General features: G+C 46.5%; 1 long non-coding RNA gene across 1 annotated transcript; it reads right to left on the bottom strand.

The window, feature by feature from the left end:
- Positions 1-9,825: 9,825 nt before the first annotated feature.
- LOC139178888 (uncharacterized) lies at positions 9,826-12,877 on the bottom strand. The gene is made up of 4 exons (XR_011563314.1): positions 12,817-12,877; positions 12,551-12,680; positions 10,499-10,725; positions 9,826-10,205 (listed from the first exon to the last, which is right to left on the bottom strand). It is a non-coding gene; the product is annotated as an uncharacterized lncRNA (long non-coding RNA).
- Positions 12,878-14,457: the final 1,580 nt, after the last annotated feature.

A 14,457-nucleotide genomic window follows, 5' to 3' on the forward strand; every position in this document is an offset into this window, starting at 1 on the left:
CACACCCAAACGGGCATAAATCCTGTTCAGGCACAATTCTTTAAGGGGTGTGCTTGCTCGATCGCCCTAGTCTGGGCAGCACAGTAACAGCATCTGGCAGTTGGGGTCACCTGGATTTTGTTCTTCTGCGTAACAATACCTAAAGAAAGACTCTCTTGAAATATTGGGCTTTATAAAGAAGGAAAGAGGATTAGCTGAGTGGGGCTGGACTCACACTGGACGAACTGTATGCAGTCACTACAGAGATGACACGCATAGATACGTGTAATAAATTATAGTGTCACAACAAGTATGAGTGTAATACGACGTGGAAGCCACTACCAAGCCTTGTAGGCCAGGGTCCCAGGAGTGGTCAGGGAGGAATTTCCCTGACTCTTTGAGTCTTCCTATTTGTCCTTCGGGATGTTTCTGCAGCATCTTCACCTTGTCTTTTTCTACCTTCAGTATTATCCAGAGACCAGGTGGCCATGCATCTCTCTGTGGGCCTCCTTCCCAGCAGCACCTTGCAGAGGTGGTCACGTTCTAGAGATGGAGGCTAGATGGTAAGACGAGAGAGGTGGACTTGGCAAAGACCCTGTGCTTTTGGCAGAACTGCTGACCCAGAGGGACATGGGTGTCTTGGGGGTAATTGATATGGGCCAATTGACTCTAAGAGTTTCCTTTACCCTGTGTATCCTTATGCCATTATCCTATGTAGTGATACAACCCCAGGATCTGTGGAAGCAGCAAAAAGAATGAAAATTGAATTTCCCTCTAGTCCACCTGGTAGTCAGTACATACTTGATGAGTGACTAGTCGGCTTCATCCTGTAGATGACTCTACATCCTTGAAAGTGGTGCTCTTGAGAGAACAGAAAGCTGTATCCCTCACCTAGATGGACCGAGATGAACAGACAGAAAGGCATGGAGTGTTTGACCCATGCTGGGCCCTTAATAACTGTTTTGTTAAAATGACTGGATTTAGATACATGATCTAGACAGAAACAAGTATTTGCTTCATTTCTTTGATCAGACTTAATGAATATCTCTTATATTTGAGTTATGTGTATCTTCCTCAAATAGTTTTCACATCCAAACCTGGTAGATAGGTAAAGGTAATTTCCCTGAGGATATAACCATGGCCAGAATTAGGTGATACTCAAAGTGGACAGGCATTCTTCTGAGTGTCCCTAACATGCTTATTCTCAGGGCTGTCCACCTTCTTCATCTGGTGGTTCTGGGACTCTAGACTGGGAGGAGAGTGGAGGCCTGAGAACACACATTCACACTTCAGAGGGTCCTGTAGAGGCTGAGAGGAGTCTCATTTGCTGAAGAACCAACCGTAGGCACTGCTGGGATTCTCCTTATGGTGTACTCCAATCCATGACATGGGGATGATAAACAACTCTGGCGAGTGGATTTAACGGCTGCAGGAAATAATTTTTCTAGGGAGAAAGAAAGTGGTTTGTTTTTAGACTTTATTCCTCTCTTAATCCTGGTGGTTGTGGTTTATAAAGACCTTCCCACTCATCTCTATGACTCCTTCCTATTTGTCACTTTCTTCAGATCCTGGGACTTACTGCAAAAGATGAAGTTTCCAAAAACACTGAAGTCATGTGGCCAAAATAAACTATTTCGATCAGCGAATTAGGGGGAGGTATAGAAACACAGATGATTCTTGTTTTCTAAACTTTTGGGGTTAAATATTTAAAAGTTAAGAATTCAGTAAGTTTGGGAATACAAACTTTCCTTCTATTTCCTGTACCCTGGGTCTTTGGAATCGTCTCTTGTTTTTAGTCTCTACAAGAGGTTAAGAGGTGCCTTGCTAGTGGTGACTCAGTGCCAGCACTCAGGCTGGTCTGGAGGGAGGAAAGGCTCCCCCAGCCTGGAGCGATAGTATCTGACTTTTCATCGTGAACCACGTGATCAAAAGGCCACTTGTTTGTGATTCCAGTGAAGTCAAGAAGGGCCTCTATCTACTGATGAATATTGAACGTGATTCATGCATGTGTCAACTACACACGAAGGCTTTCATTCCTGTTTTCCTTTCATTCCTCAGCCATCTTTCAGAACGCGCTAGTTTCAAGGTGTGCTTTTGGTAGACTTAAACATGAACACCTCAACTGAATAAAGCATTACGTTTGGCTTAATCACACAAACAGATCCTGTGCTATGAGTTTGCCTCTTGAGGCAGCGGTCCAATGCACACTGGCATCAATGACAAACAGGAATGAATGAGGTTTTAATGACCTGCGTGAGCTGGCTAATCATATAAGCCACCCCTGCTGAGATTCCAATGTGTATTTCATCCCTCAGTCAGGATGGCCCCAAAGGGCTGGCCCTTCTATGTCCAGCAGAGACCACAAGTTGAAGGCTTGGATTTTAGACCAAAGGTCAACAGGAAGTCTCAGGGCTGGCACAGAGTCCCTTTATCTCCTGTTTTAGAAACAAGGCCCCTCAGAGACAGAAAAACACCCAGAGCTCCCCTTGGAGCACTGACACCCATTGTCTCTCCAGGACAGAGTAGCCCTGCTCATAAAAACCTACCCAATCTTGGTTTTTAAAAATCTGCAGAATTCCCCAGTGGGTGGCAGTTAATACAAAGTAACATAATTTCTGACATGAAGGATGTCTAAAATGCTTCCATTTTCTCCTCTTCTCTTATCCCTGCCCCACTTTCTCATCTTATAAAAATGTACAAATTTTTGCATCTCTACTTACTTAATAGTTCAAGCCTTACTCCAGCTCACATTATGTTTCAATATATTTGTGCTCCAATGGTCCTCTTTCTGTGCTCTTTTTCTCCCACCACACTTTCTTCCCCTTCCCTCCACTCTCCTTTTCCCTGTCCCTCACACCTTCCTTTCTCTCTCCGTTCTGCCCTCAGTTTTTATGCTTCTTGCTCCTTTTTCTATCTCTGTGTCTCTCTCTATCTTTGCAAAGATACATCTCTTCGCTCTCTGTAGGTTTCCTCACCTCTGACAGTTTTTTGTTTCAGCCCGCCTTGCCCACGTCATCCTCCTCAGATGCTTTCATTCCCATAATGTCCTTCGCATTTCAGGGCCAAATACTTACCACTAGGAAGCCAAATCCAACAAAGAGTGCAACAGTGACAGTGGTAGCAGCCAGGGAAATGAGGATGATTTTGCTGGGCGTCAGGGGCCCCGGGGGTTTCGCTGCTGTTACTGAATCTGTTCCCTCCAGTTGAGTGTCTGGATGTTTAGTGATGTAGTCCTCCGTGATCCCCGGGTCTGGAGTGGCGTAGTCCTCCGTGATCCCCGGGTCTGGTGTGGCGTAGTCCTCCGTGATCCCCGGGTCTGGTGTGGCGTAGTCCTCCGTGATCCCCGGGTCTGGTGTGGCGTAGTCCTCCGTGATCCCCGGGTCTGGTGTGGCGTAGTCCTCCGTGATCCCCGGGTCTGGTGTGGCGTAGTCCTCCGTGATCCCCGGGTCTGGTGTGGTGTAGTCCTCCGTGATCCCCGGGTCTGGAGTGGTGTAGTCCTCCATGGTCCCCGGGTCTGGAGTGATGTAGTCCTCCGTGATCCCCAGGTCTGGAGTGGTGTAGTCCTCCATGGTCCCCGGGTCTGGAGTGATGTAGTCCTCCATGATCCCTGGGTCTGGAGTGGTGTAGTCCTCCATGGTTTCTGGATCTGGTGTAGTGTAGTCCTCTGTGATCCCCAGGTCTGGAGTGGTGTAGTCCTCCGTGATCCCGGGTCTGGAGTGGTGTAGTCCTCCATGGTCCCTGGGTCTGGAGTGATGTAGTCCTCCGTGATCCCCGGGTCTGGTGTGGTGTAGTCCTCCGTGATCCCCTGGTCTGGTATGGTGTAGTCCTCCATGGTCCCCAGGTCTGGAGTGATGTAGTCCTCTGTGATCCCCAGGACTGGAGTGGTGTAGTCCTCCGTGATCCCTGGGTCTGGAGTGGTGTAGTCCTCCATGGTCCCCAGGTCTGGAGTGATGTAGTCCTCCGTGATCCCCAGGACTGGAGTGGTGTAGTCCTCCGTGATCCCCAGGACTGGAGTGGTGTAGTCCTCCGTGATCCCGGGTCTGGAGTGGTGTAGTCCTCCATGGTCCCTGGGTCTGGAGTGGTGTAGTCCTCCATGGTCCCTGGGTCTGGAGTGATGTAGTCCTCCGTGATCCCTAGGTCTGGAGTGGTGTAGTCCTCCATGGTCCCCAGGTCTGGAGTGATGTAGTCTTCCGTGATCCCTGGGTCTGGAGTGGTGTAGTCCTCCATGGTTTCTGGATCTGGTGTAGTGTAGTCCTCTGTGATCCCCAGGTCTGGAGTGGTGTAATCCTCCATGGTCCCTGGGTCTGGAGTGATGTAGTCCTCCGTGATCCCCGGGTCTGGTGTGGTGTAGTCCTCTGTGATCCCCAGGTCTGGAGTGGTGTAGTCCTCCATGGTCCCCAGGTCTGGTGTGATGTAGTCCTCCATGATCCCCGGGTCTGGAGTGGTGTAGTCCTCCATGGTCCCCGGGTCTGGAGTGATGTAGTCCTCCGTGATTCCCGGGTCTGGAGTGGTGTAATCCTCCATGGTCCCTGGGTCTGGAGTGATGTAGTCCTCCGTGATTCCCGGGTCTGGAGTGGTGTAGTCCTCCGTGATCCCTGGGTCTGGACTGGTGTAGTCCTCCGTGGTTCCCAAGTCTGGAGTGGTATAGTCCTCCGTGGTCACTGGGTCTGGAGTGATGTAGTCTTCTGTCATGTCTGGGCCCTCAGTGACATGATTCTCAGTGGTCCCTGGGCCAAAAATGACAGAACTTTGGTGGTCCAGTGGTTGAGAATCTGCCTGCCAATACAGGGGACATAGGTTTGATCCCTGAAGATCCCATGTGCTGTGGGGCAGCTAAGCCCATGTGCCACAACCACTGAAACCCTGGCACTCTAGGGCCCATGCTGTGCACCAAGAGAAGCCATCGTACCACAACTAGAGCGTATCCCCCAGTCTCCACAACTAGAGAAAGCCCACACTCCGCAAAGAAGACCCAGGGCAGCCAAAAATTAAATTTAAAAATGATAGAGTTTTGTCTTGTCTTTGAGTCTCCAGGGCTGGTCTCTGGGTCTTTAGTGGAAACATTTTGGCTTGTTCCTACTCAAAAAAAAAAAAAATTCTTCTAATGTGGATCATTGATGGTCCATCATCATCTGCTCTGTTTAATAGTCTCCACGGCTATCTCACCCTTACAAATAACACATCTCCCTATATAATGAGATTAGATTTATTTGAGTTAAAGATCATCTGATATTTTAGATTTAATTCTGATAAAACATGTTCCAACAGCATGCTCGACAATATGGCATATCCAGAGCTGAGTCATGTCCTTGGAGGATCTTCTCGTGCAACCTTTGATTCTGCCCTTTGTGGTTCTGGTCTCTTCCTAAATTTCACTTCTCCTATTGGTGTTTCAGCAATCTGGGTATTCTGACTCCAGGTTTGTATGTGTCTCCACTCATCCAGTTATGCCTGGGTCTCTAGTAAACAAGTGAGACAGGAACCATGATTCTTACTAGAGACAGAATTCTGGTCATGGTTTGGTATATGATTTAGAATGAAGCAGACCCTGGGTCACATCTGGGTCTGAAGTGGCAAGATTGAGGGCAGGTAATATTCAAGGTTGGAGAAGGAAATGGCAACCCACTCCAGTGTTCTTGCCTGGAGAATCCCAGGGACGGCGGAGCCTGGTGGGCTGCCGTCTCTGGGGTTGCACAGAGTCGGACACGACTGAAGTGACTTAGCAGTAGCAGCAATATTCAAGGTGGTTTGAGGTTGTGTGTGTGCGCTCAGTCGCTAAGTCATGTCTGACTCTGTGACCCTATAGACTGTAGCCTGCCAGGCTTCTCTGTCCAGAGAATTTCCCAAACAAGAATACTGGAGTGGATTGCCATTTCCTCCCCCAGGGGATCTTCCAGACCCACAGATAAAACCCGAGTCTCCTGTGTTTCCTGCATTGACAGGCAGATTCTTTACCATTGAGCCACCTGGGAAACCCCATTTTGAGGGTAGGAGGAGTCATAAGAGGCTGTGGATATGGTCTGGTTGGGGTTGACAGCAGCATTAATTTGGGTACAAGTAGATGGAAGAGATGAATCTTTCCACCTCCCACCATGCCCACCTGCAGGATATCAGAACTGGGAGATTATGCAGCCTACATGGCATACATTTTGGAGTTCTGGGTTCCTCTGCTCAAAACAATTCTCTCCTACCTCCTGCCAATTCCTCAAATTCCTCAAAAAGGGCTCAAATGTTTCATTTCCCAAGGCGAGTTGACATACAGAAACATAAAGTCTAAATAATAAAAAATAGAGCATTTCCTTAAAAGAGGATGTGAGAAAGATAATGAGCAGACCCATTGGAACCTGCTCCTCTGACCAGGAACTGGGGGCAGGTAGCAGGGCCAGGAGCTCCCAAGGTCCTCCCACCTCTTCCACACCCTCCCTCCAGGAGGGCCCTACCTGAGTCCTAAGAGGTTCCTTCTCCAGGGGTCCCGACCCCCAGCTCTCCAGATCCTGGAGAACCTTCGCACTCTTCTCTCCTAAACAGTTCACTCACCCAATTCCAAACACCCGAAGAGAAGCAGCAGCAGGAGAAGGGAGAGAGGGGGGGCCTTTTCTTTTCTTCATCTCAAGAGAATCCACATGGGCTGGAACCCAGGATGCCTTTTCCTCCTCCCTTCTCTCTACGTTTTCTGTCTTCCTTCTCTGTAAGCGCACAGCAGGTGTGGGGTTTATATTTGCTGCTACCAAGGGAATCCAAGATGCCTGGGTCTGCCTTCCTTCTTTCAGGGAGGAACAGCCTGCTCTTTTACTGTCAATCAAAGGAAGAAGAATCTGATGCAGAGGAGTGGCAGGGTGGAAGAGATCTGTCCTAAGTGCGAGGAGACCTTGGTGCTGCCCAGAGCTCAGAGTTGGGCAGTAACAGGGGATCAAGCTTGTCAGTGTGAGTGGCATTGCTTTCTGACGCAGGGCCCTAGACAGACACCATGAGTTGGTGCTCAGGGAGGGGCTTGGACTCCCTCTTCCACAGGTGGAGTGGTAAAGTTGGGGTGACCATGGAAGGTTAATGGCAGGCCTGCCTGAGGGATAGGGGATAGTGAGAAGGGAGCAGGACATCCAAGGGTGTTCATAGAGCACTTGGTCCTTACCAAAAAGGAGGATCACTGATGAAGGGGGAGAAATACCCAATCTCTCTACCTAAGAACTGCCCTCATTTCTCAATCATTCATTCACAAGTCCTTTCCAATAGCTCATCTCCCACCGGCAGATGCATCTCCTTGCTCCTATAACTTGAATGCCCTCAGTCCACCAAGCTTTCCTCAGTAACTAGATGAAATTAGCTCACCTCCGAAAGTTCCAGTTGTCTTTTAATGAGAATGGCCATACTGCTTCCTTTTCTGACTCCCACCCTGCCTTGTTCAGTGTTGTCCAAAAAACTATAGCTGCCCGTCCTCATTCAGAGGCAGGAAGTTTCCTGACATTTGTGGGGCCTATCTCTTTCCCAGTGTCCTCTTACGTGGAAGAGGAACTGGGGAATTACAGGAGGGCTGTAGATTCCTCAGATTCCTCAAAAAGGGCTCAAATGTTTCATTTCAGAGGGCAGCTGATTCCCTGAAAGTCAATTTAATGAATGGTCGGTTTACCAAATTTAATTGATTACTTCAACTACTGATTTTATTTGAATGAATTAAATATTTTCAAAGAGAATACTATTTAGATGAATTAAGAAAGTATTCCTATATGTTAACTATAACTAATGAATATATTTTAAAGGATTATCATAAGGAGTCAATTCAGTTTAGTTGCTCAGTTGTGTCCAACTCTTTGCAACCCCATGGACTGCAACACGCCAGGCTTCCCTGTCCATCACCAACTCCCAGAGTTTGTACCTCTTGACTTATTTTTTAAGTCAAGAGGTACTATTTGCATTTAGTAAGACCCACCTTTTTTCATGTATATATCTGTGAGGCTTTGTGCTTTATTTAAATTTTTTAAATTTTGAGATAATTCTAGACTTACAGGAGAGTTGCAAAAATAGTAATGAGAAATTTGAAATTAAAAGACTCCTTGGAAGAAAGGCTGTGGCAAATCTAGACAGTGTATTAAAAAACAGAGACATCATTTGCCAATTAAATGTCCTAATAGTCAAAGACATGGTTTTCTCAGTAGTCATGTACAGATGTGAGAGTTGGACCATAAAGAAGGCTGAGCGCCAAAGAATTGATGCTTTTTAACTGTGGTGCTGGAGAAGACTCTTGAGATTTCTTGCAAGGAAATCAAACTGTCAATCCTAAAGGAAATCAATCCTGAATATTCATCATTGGAAGGACTGATGCTGAAGCTGAAGAAGCTCCAGTACTTTGGCCACTGATGCGAAGAGCTGACTCACTGGAAAAGACCCTGATGCTGGGAAAGATTGAGGGCAGGAAGAGAAGTGGGAGACAGAGGATTAGATGGTTGAATGGCATCACCAACTCAATGGACATAAGTTTGAGCAAACTCCAGGAGCTGGTGAAGGACAGAGAAAGCCTGGGGTGTTGCAGTCCCTGGGGTCAAAAAGAGTCGGACATGACTTAGTGACTGAACAACAAATACAATGATAGAAACTAAGAAATTAATGTTGGTATAACACTACTCACTAAATTACAGAATTTATTCATATTTCACGTGTTTTTCCATTGATGTCATTTTTCTGTTCCAGGATCCAATCCAGAATTCCACATGGCATTTATTTATAGGTCTCCTTAGTCTCTTCTAATCTGTGACAGTTCCTCTGTCTTTGTCTTTCATGATGTTGACACTTTTGAAGAGAATCATCATTTTATAGGATATCCTAAAACTTTTTTATTTTTTATTAGATTATAGTTGATTTACAATGTTGCATTTGTTTCTGCTGTTCAGCAAGGTGTATCAGGTATACATATACATATACCACTATTTTTTAGATCTTTTTCCATATAGGTCATGTCATTACAGAGTATTGAGAAGAGGTTCCTGTGCTATACAGTAGGCCATTATTAGTTATCTATTATATACACACACACACACACACACACACACACACACACACACAGAGTAGTGTGTTTATGTCAATCCCAGTCTCCCAATTTATCCCCTACCTTCCTCCCTAGGAACTGTCAGTTTGTGTCTTCCTGTTAAGAAGTCTCCAGCAAAGGTCCAGACTTTGAGAACCACAGCAAAAGCCAAGTGAAAACATGAAACAAAGGTGAGTGATTCATTGGCATGAGAAAGGGTCAGTGAATGTGTGTGATGAGCAAGTTGCACCAGAATCCTAAACGAGGCCTTGGCTTTCAGCATGGTTGGGTGCTGACACACGGATTTTTTGGCCCTGTTCTGAGACCTGGCTTTGTGGGAAGTGCCAAGAACTTGGCTCCTGGCTGCGGAGGCTGAGCCCACCCTTGCAGAAACTGGGATCACACTTCTCTGCCCAGGACGGCTGCTGGGGCTGCGAGCCCGCAGGCGAGACAGGTGCCAACTCACACCTGTCTTTCCAGTGAAGAGCAAACCTGTGTGGCCAGGGAACCACGCAATGTGCCACCTCTGGGGGCAGCCCTGTGAGCAACACCTTCTCTGCTTCACAATCTGGGAACTTGTGCTCTGAACTCGCACAGCAACTGTTTTCTGATTGTGCAACACAAACCTGTGAAACCCAGCACTTTCTCCCCCCACCCTTTCCTGATTCCATTCTTCCATCAGCCTGGAGACCCTCAGGGAATGGGGAAGAAAAGGGGATAAATACACAGTCTGGATTTCACTCTAGGGATTCCTGAGCTGGGAGAACATAGGGAAGGAGGGTCTTTACGAACCTTTATTCACAGCAATGTATAAACACATACCCACAGTGTCTGGTTCCATATATATTAGATGCATTTATTCAACAATTCAGTCACAGCTACAGCCTCCTTTTGTTGGAAGAATCAAGCTGGGAAGGAGGCTGAAGAAAAGTTGGGAGGAGCAGGAACGGGGGGCACTTAACCTCTCGATTCAGGTCAGCAGCCTCTCTGCCCCCGAGGACTGTGTTGCTTCTGCCTTCAGGGACGCTCAGGGCCATGCTTGTCTCCCAGTCAGCTCTCTGGCTGAAGGAGAAGACAGCTCTCCTCTGAAGTCAGTTACGGTCGCCCTGGACCCTTCTGGGACCCTTCTGGATAACAGCCGTGAAGGGCATAGCAGTGGGGGCGGCAAGAGATCTACGTTGAAGAGGTTTCTTAGGCTTGGAGAGTTTCTCTAGAAGACAAGAAGCTGAGTAGTTTCAGAGTCTTGTCCCCCTCCTCCAGTGCTCGCCCCCTCCTCATATTTCTTTGGCTCCCATCTTCCCCTCATCACTTTCCCCTGAATGTCTTGGCTTTGTGACCCTCTCTTGCTGACTCTAACCTGCTGTTTCTGTCTTTCCTGATTTTCTTATCCCTTTACTCCCGCAGTCACCCTGCTGTCTCTTGCCTAGTTCCTCCCTGACTTCCCTGCTCTCTTTCCCTCAGGAAAAAAAAAAGGAGTTTCTTTTTTTTTTTTCAGACACTCACGAAATAGAAGAGAAGCCCAATGAGGAGAATCACAGCCATCGCAACCGAGGCCAGAGTAACTAGGACGACCTCCCCCGGCCTCAGGTGTCCGCTAGGGTTTTCCTCTTCCCTTGGTGGAGCGGTACTTGAGCTGGTGACACTGGAGATGGTAGCGGTTGTGACAGTTCCACTGGATAGTGTGGTCAATCCAAGGGAGGTGGTTGTAGTGTTAGCAGTAGAAGTTACGGCTTATTAACAAAGGATGGCTGGTTAGTTCCATTGGAAGTTTTGTTTGATTCTGCAACTACTACTACCACCAATGGCAATAACGTGTGTGTGTGTATGTGTGTGTGTGCACGTACACATGCACATGTGCTCAATCACACAGTCAGTGGCAATAATAACTATCATCTATTGAATAATGACGATGCTCCTAGTTGTGCTAAGTGCCACATATGAATTAGTACTTCAAATACTCACAATACCTCCATGAGATAGGAACTTTCAGCACTCCCATTTTATAGATAGAGAAATTGAGGTTCAGAGAAGTTAAGCCTGGTCCCAAGTTAGACAGCTAGCAGATCATGGAGCAGGAATTTAAACCAAGGCTGACTGACACTAGCTCCAGCCCTTAACCTGTGTATTCTACATCCTAGGTCACGTGACCTTGGAAGTCACATGACCTGGGGTCACAGGTATTATTCCTTCTCTAACTATTCATGATTCTCTTCAGATAAAGAACATAAAAGAGCTTGTTGAAGGGTCCATGTGTATATACACATGTATATATTGAGCTACTCTCCAAGCAGAATTGTACCTGTCTTCCAGGGGAGGAATAATCAAGGGGAGGTTTGGGAGGGGAAATAGTATGTATTTTCACTACTGTCAGGTAATTCTTATGCACACAAAAGTTTGGGAGCTGCCAGGTACAGGACCCCAAGTGACCTTGACACTTGGCCTGGCTTAGAACTTGCTGCAGGTAGCCCAAAATGATAAGATCTCCCAGGATTCTGGGAAGGGACCCAACTTCCTTACTTAGTAAGTGAGCATTAAGATGAGGCTTGTGCTTTTCCCCTCTATTTCATGGCTCTTTCCTGCCCTGTTCTGATTTTCCATCCCAACAACAACCAAGCTCTTGGCCTCCCAGCTGCATATATACCCTCACCTCATCTATGGAGAAGGAAATGGCAACCCACTCCAGTATTCTTGCCTGGAGAATCCCAGGGACAGGGGAGCCTGGTCAGCTGCCGTCTGTGGGGTCGCACAGAGTCAGACACGACTGAAGCGACTTAGCAGCAGCAGCAGCATCTATGGCTCTGTTCTCCTGCTAGGATGTGGTTTTCTTCCCCTTACTTATTCCTTTCATAGTATCATCTGGACTAGCATAAATATCACAAATTTAGATTTAGAGGAAGAGTCCAAAAATTCCTTGTTAATGCCTCTGATTAGGGTTACAATCAAGGTCAAGAGAAAAAAGAGGAATTTCCTGGTGATCCAGTGCTTAGGACTCTGTGCTTTCAGTGCCAAGGGCGTGGGTTCAATCTGTGGTCAGGGAACTAAAATCCTGCAAACGCAAAAGAGAGAGAGGGAGAGAGAGAGAGAGAGAAGCTAAGTGAGAAATTGAGTTGAGAAGTTGGCCTATGGAGAGGGATAGATTTGTTTTGTTCAGGGGCATAAACAGATGAGTCAACATCATGATGGGGCAAATTCTAGAAAGAATCCAATCTGTATGAGTGTGGAACACTTACAAGCTTAATTAGAGACTAGGTGACCACTCTCAGGAATGTTGGAAATGGGTTCCTGCCTACTGCGGGTGGTCAGACATTAAGATACCTTCCAACTCCAATGCATCTGTCCTTAGGGTTGATTTATTACAGAGGAAATAGGCCAGGCTTCTGGGCAGAAGAGTTGTTACTGGGAACAGAATAGAGAGCAGAGGCTAGGTTGGATGGAAGAGAATAAAGCAAAATATCTGTCCTTACTTCTTTGAGAGCTAACAGGCAGAGTGTGCGTGCCAGGACTGGACAACATTTTCCCCAAACGCTATTCAGACTTCAAGATTATATCACTCACCATTTCCTATAAGTAGTAGAAGATGAAACAACAGCCAGCATTCAAGGGAAAACGCTTTTTCCTTCATCTTGAGATACTCTGACTGCCACGCCTGGAAAGGAGGTTTCCTGAGTCCCAGATGTGATTAGGCCTAGAATGGAAAGAAAAAATTCTGAGATTCTTCTTTCTGAAGAATCTCAAGGTGGATATCTGAGACTGGAGTGCTGGGAGATTGGTTCTCCAAAGAATGGGTCCTCAACCCAAGGAAAAACACCAGTAGGGGGCACCTGGGGCTGCAGACTGGATGCCTGGTCCCTTAGGATCCCTCCACAGAATGTCACCTCTTACTTTCTCTTTCGAAGAAGGTCTTTATAGTATCACTGGGGCTGGGCATGGGCTGGGTATGTGACCTGTTGTTCTTCGAGCTATGGGGAGGTAACAGAATATCTGAACTCAGAGAAGAGGGCTGTAGAGGCCAGGAGATGCATGAGAATGGAAGATGACGTGGTCCCCTTAGGCAGGGCCTGGGGAGGAGCAGGAAGTTCAAGGGGATCAAAGTGTCATGGTGGAGGGAACTCCTCCTCTGAGGCACAGATGGGGTTAAAAATCTGTTCAGGTCAAGACCTTGCTTCCTGGAGAGAAGTCCTGAGTAACCGGGGTGACTGGGCAGGGCAGGGAGTGTGAGAAGAAAGACTTGATGAACAGAACTTAGTTGGAAGGACACATAAAACGAGATTCACTGTCACTGTGAATCTCATTGTCCAGTATCATCCAGACTAACATATCCAGATGACATGTTAGCTTATCCACCCAAGGAACTTCAGTTGGTTCTTCTCATCAGTGCTGCATGCCAGACAAGTGAAATGATCGAAGAAATTCCTACACTTAGGACCATGCCAGTTTGCCAGAGAGCTGAGGGCACATTACCACCTTGTTTAGACAGTAAATGAGACCAGCAGAAATGAAACAAAGACAGCTGGAAGAGGAGGATAAAACAAAGACAGTAATGGGGCTTTGACAATCCCCTGACGGGATTGATAGTGCCTTCATTCACAGTTCACAGCAAAAAAATCAGAGAAGGATTCTATGGGAGTTTTAATTTGATATTATGGGTAATCAAAGCAGGCTGTCTCCACCTTCTCCAGCCACAGAGGTTTTCTGGTAGAGGAACGATTTCAGATTCTTTTTTTAGGGAGGGCTGGTCATCTTATGAGATTTAGTTCCCAACCAGGGATCAAACCTGGGTCCTTGGAGTGAGAGTATGGAGTTCTAACCACTGGATCGCTAGGGAATCCCCTCCGTTTCAGATTCTTTAGATGTTTGGGTGAAAGAATATTCATTGCCTGTGAAGCTGGAGGAAACTGAGCTGACAAGCAGGAGATGTATATTCATCCCACAAATATTTAGTGATTTCCTACTATGTGTCAGACGTCGTACTCCAGTAAACAAAACAGATTTGTGTTATTTTGGAGCTTATATTTAAGATAGAAAAGAATTGTGAATGAATGAGTTTTAAAAGCAGGAAGAGAATGGGTTGTGGTAGAAAATGAGCTGTTGGGTGGGAGGAGCAGATTCTAGGATGTCCTAGGAAAGGCCTTGGTTATTGATCTGTCCACTGTCTGTGATGGGAAGTCCCATGTGGGGATGGATGAGGAGTGTGGTCAGTAACAAGTTGGTATTGGGATCTCAGGTAAAAATCCCAGGAACATTTCTAAGTAGAAAGATGTTTTCCTCTACAACATATTGGAGTAATAGGACTTATCTTACAGCTCAGGTTTATTGATATATTAGCTGTTTTTCTTTTTTTCATCTTTCAAACTTTTTTATTTACAATAAAACTTAGCAGTCATTATGGACTTAAATGGAGCAGATGTCAGCTGTGTATTAAGCATTATACTTCATTCCTTGAAGTATAATGTGCCTCATCA

Source organism: Bos indicus, chromosome 23 (genome assembly GCF_029378745.1).
Source record: "Bos indicus isolate NIAB-ARS_2022 breed Sahiwal x Tharparkar chromosome 23, NIAB-ARS_B.indTharparkar_mat_pri_1.0, whole genome shotgun sequence".
Taxonomy (NCBI): Eukaryota; Metazoa; Chordata; class Mammalia; order Artiodactyla; family Bovidae; genus Bos; species Bos indicus.